This window comes from Alosa sapidissima, chromosome 22 (genome assembly GCF_018492685.1).
Source record: "Alosa sapidissima isolate fAloSap1 chromosome 22, fAloSap1.pri, whole genome shotgun sequence".
NCBI lineage: Eukaryota > Metazoa > Chordata > Actinopteri > Clupeiformes > Clupeidae > Alosa > Alosa sapidissima.
In genome coordinates, this window is record NC_055978.1 from 9,152,854 (window position 1) to 9,157,389 (window position 4,536).

Here is a 4,536-nt window from a genome sequence, read left to right on the forward strand (position 1 = left end):
AACTACAAAATCTAAAGAGATCAGTCAAAGACTATCAAAACCCACTTGACTCCGCAATCACTGAACAGGGCCTTCTCACCCACATTAAAAAATTTAAGCATAAAAAAGCATATGGACCTGACTGCATTTTAAATGAAATGCTAAAATGTATGAATGGAAAATTTAGATTGGTTATTCTCAAATGATTCAATCTAGTTCTGAGTGTGGGTTATTGGGACATCTGGAATCACGGATTAGTTACACAAATTTATAAAAATGGAGATAAATTTGACCCCAACAATTACCGAGGCATTTGTGTGAGCAGCAACCTGGGAAAGTTTTTCTGTAGTATTATTAACACACGGCTCCTAAACTTCCTTATGAAACACAATGTCTTGAGTAAAAGCCAGATTGGATTCTTACCAAATTATCGCACTACCGATCATATTTACACCCTACACACCCTAATAGAAAAACATACCCAAAATCAAAATAAATTGTTCTCTTGTTTTGTTGACTTTAAAAAAGCTTTCGATTCTATTTGGCACAATGGATTATTCTACAAATTAATTGAAAGTGGTGTAGGGGGTAAAACATATGACATTATAAAATCAATGTATTCAGGAGCTAAATGCGCCATTAAAATTGGATCCAAAAGAACTCATTATATCCCTCAAGAGTGCGGAGTGAGGCAGGGCTGCCCTCTAAGCCCGACCCTATTTAATATATATATAAATGAGTATACTGGACTATACTGGAAAAGTCACCCGCCACTGGACCCACTCTGCACAACAGTGAGGCCACATTCCTGCTCTTTGCAGATGATCTAGTCCTTCTTTCATCAATGGAGAAAGGACTCCAAACTCAACTCCTTCAAAAGTTTTTGCGAGACCTGGGCCCTGGCAGTTAATACAAACAAAACCAAAATAATGACCTTTCAAAAAGGATCCAGATATCAGGGAAGAGAGCATACATTTAGCTTAGGACCACAAGTAATTAAACATGTTACAGATTATACTTACCTAGGCCTTAGAATCAAGTACAATGGAAAATTTAACATGGCAGTGAATGAACTAAGAGACAAGGCACACAGGGCTCTATATGCCATAAAAAGACAAGTTGCTTTTGAAATTCCAATCCAAATTTGGCTCATTAGTGGCATCATCAATATTCTCATCAGTGATAGAACCAATTGCCCTTTATGGCAGTGAAGTGTGGGGCCTACTTACAAATTGGAATTGGATAAATGGGAAACACATCTAATTGAGACCCTGCACGTTGAGTTCTGCAAAACCATCCTAAAAGTCCATCGGCATTCAACAAACAACGCGTGCAGGGCAGAATTAGGCCAATATCCTCTTCTAATTAAAATTCAAAAAAGGGCAACCAAATTCTGGAAACACCTCAAATTAAGTGACCCACACTCTTTCCATTACAAAGCCTTGCAATACCAAAAGTTGAGCAAAGACAAGACCTCTCCTACCAACCTGGTCCACAGCCAACCTTTTCTACTAACACATACTAACACCCCAGGCGTGCAAGACCAGGTCCAAATTACCCAACATACTCCACCAAAGCAAATTTCCTCATATTTAAAAGATAATTATTATCAACATTGGCAATCAAAAACCAAATCACAAAGCAAATAGCAATGCTATTTGGCCCTAAACAGAGAGTATACACTTGCAAATTACCTGACTAAAATTAAAGAAACCAATTTGTGAAACATTTTGACGAAATACAGACTCAGCAACCACCGCTTAGCTATAGAAACTGGCAGACACAAGAAAACCTGGCTGCCCAAAGAGGAACGCTTTTGTAAGCAGTGCAATGGCAATGTTGTTGAAACGGAACTCCATTTCTTAACAGAATGCAAAACATTTCAAGCAATCCGTGAAATCTACTTCCCAAAATTTGAAGAAAAATATGCTAATTTTATGACTCTACCAATCCAAAGCAAATTACCTTTTATTTTGGGTGAAGACAAATCCAGCTGTATCATAGCTGCCCAGTGCATCCTTGCCTGTCACCAACTGAGGGACAGTGAGTGACTTACATTGAACCTACATTTGTACATATCCTCACACAGAAGCACGCACGCACGCACGCACGCACGCACGCACACACGCACGCACGCACGCACACACACACACACACACACTGATATATCTCTAGCCACACACACACGCACCCTCACTATCCTCTGTTTAAAAATGAAATGACATTACGATAATTTATACTATAGGCTGCCTATATAAATATCTGTTTAGGCACATAATTCACTGATACATTCCTTGTCTGTTGCTATGTCCATGTCTTATACCTGTATGTTCAATGTATGTAATAATTGCTTTGGCAATACAAATGTCTAACTATTTGTCATGCCAATAAAGCACTTTTGAATTAAATTGAATTGAATTGAATTGAGAGAGAGAGAGAGAGAGAGAGAGAGAGAGAGAGAGAGAGAGAGAGAGAGAGAGAGAGATGGGTAGATGACAGAGAGAGAGAGAGATGGGTAGATGATAGAGAGAGAGAGAGAATACCTCACACCTGAATAAGAAGGGTGTGAGCTTGATGGCAGGGAATTTGAAAGACATTGTATTACAGCGAAGAGTTCCCTTCGTCAGAATGAGATACACAAACGCCCCTCCACCAAAGAAACCATCCAGAACAGTTGCCCCTCCCTCAATGCGCAGAAAGACAACAGGACCAAGATTTGCAGATGCAACACACCCCCCAAACTACAACCAAAGGCCCATACAGCCCTCTCATCCCCCCACTTTACCCATTCCTGGTGCCCCCCACCCTGTCTCCATTGTGTCCACTGGCCCCAGACTGGCAACAGGTGCGCAAACCAATAACTTTATAAAACCCAGCTATGCCTCAGTACTAACTAGACCTTCAGTCCAAGACCTGAGTGCCCAAGAATTTCAAATTAGAGAACTTGTTACTCTGTTGTACAACAAATTACTTTGCTAAAATACTTACCATAGATGTAGGGACTAGGTACATGTTTATGTATGTCTTTTGTTATATGTGTTTGTTTGTGTATGTATGTCTATATATGTGTATGTGTGTGCGTGTGTGTATCAGTAGTCACTTTTGTCTTATCTATATGACTTACCTGTGTGTCATGTGTGTCCTTCTGTCCTTAGAAAATATGTGGGCCAATACATAGCCTACGTGTATATTTGTGTGTGTGTCTTTGTGTACGTATATGTGTGCGTGCGTGTGCGTGTGTGTGTGTGTGTATGTGTATGAATGTGTGTACTGTCTGTCTCATTACTTACTAATGTAGATGTTTGTCAGTACATCTTACTACATAGGTATGTGTGGTGTCAGTTTGTGTCTAGTTAAGGTCTATCTGTCTGTCTGTGCCATTTGTTATTTTATGTATGTGGTATCCATATGTGTAAGGATTCTTGTTTGTGTTTCTGTGGATCTCGTTATGTATGGTATCTGTATGTGTCTTACCGTATGTGTGTTTGTGTGTGTGTGTGTGTGTGTGTATGTATGTATGTATGTATGTATGTATGTATGTATGTATGTATGTATCTCCCTATGCCTCTATGTTACATAACATATGTCTTCATGAACAAGAGCACATAACTCCATTTAAGTGAGAATAGTAGCCTGATTATTTACTGTAAGACATATGACATGTATTTATCTATTATATATATATATATGTGTATGTATATGTATGTATATGTATATATGTCTTTATATATATGTGTATATCCTCTTATATTATTATACACTATTAACATTATTTCATTTTACTTTATTTTATTTATTTATTTTTTCTATTTTTATTTTATTTTATTTCATTTTATTTATTGAAGCACCAAACAGCTTAGATATTACCTCACCCTCAATTGGGGGGGGTCATCTACAGTACATTGATTAATTCCGACATTTTATTGCAATTTCACAAAATAGCTCTTCTTTCTTCACCATAGCTTCCTTTAAAATAAGCACCTGGAATATCCAGGGACTATATTCTTCTATATTTGGTTATAAAACAACCAATCTTGATTTTGTAAATAGTATTAGAAATTTAGACCTTATTATCCTTTTGGAGACTTGGAGAGATAAATCTGATCATTGCCCGCATAATTATAAAGAACTTTTAGTACCCTCTCTTAAAGAAATCCATATAAAGAATGGAAGAAATTCAGGGGGTATCATAGTTTGGTACAAAACTGAATATGACAACAAGATAATTCCCATTAAAAAAGGTAAAACCCATTTATGGTTAAAAATCCAAAAAGAAGTTTTAAATTTGAACCAAGATCTTTATCTCTGTGCAGTTTATATTCCACCTTCAACCTCCCAATATTTCGATGCTAACCTTTTTGAGGAGCTTGAAAAAGAAATAAGTTATTTCCAATCCATAGCCCAAGTATTAATATGTGGCGACCTCAATGCCAGAACAGGCAAAGAAATTGATTATATTCCCATAGATGGAGATGACCATATATTCGGTAATAGAACCCTATATTCACAGATAATCCAAACACCGAGAAAGAGTTTTGACAGCACAATAAATGCCAG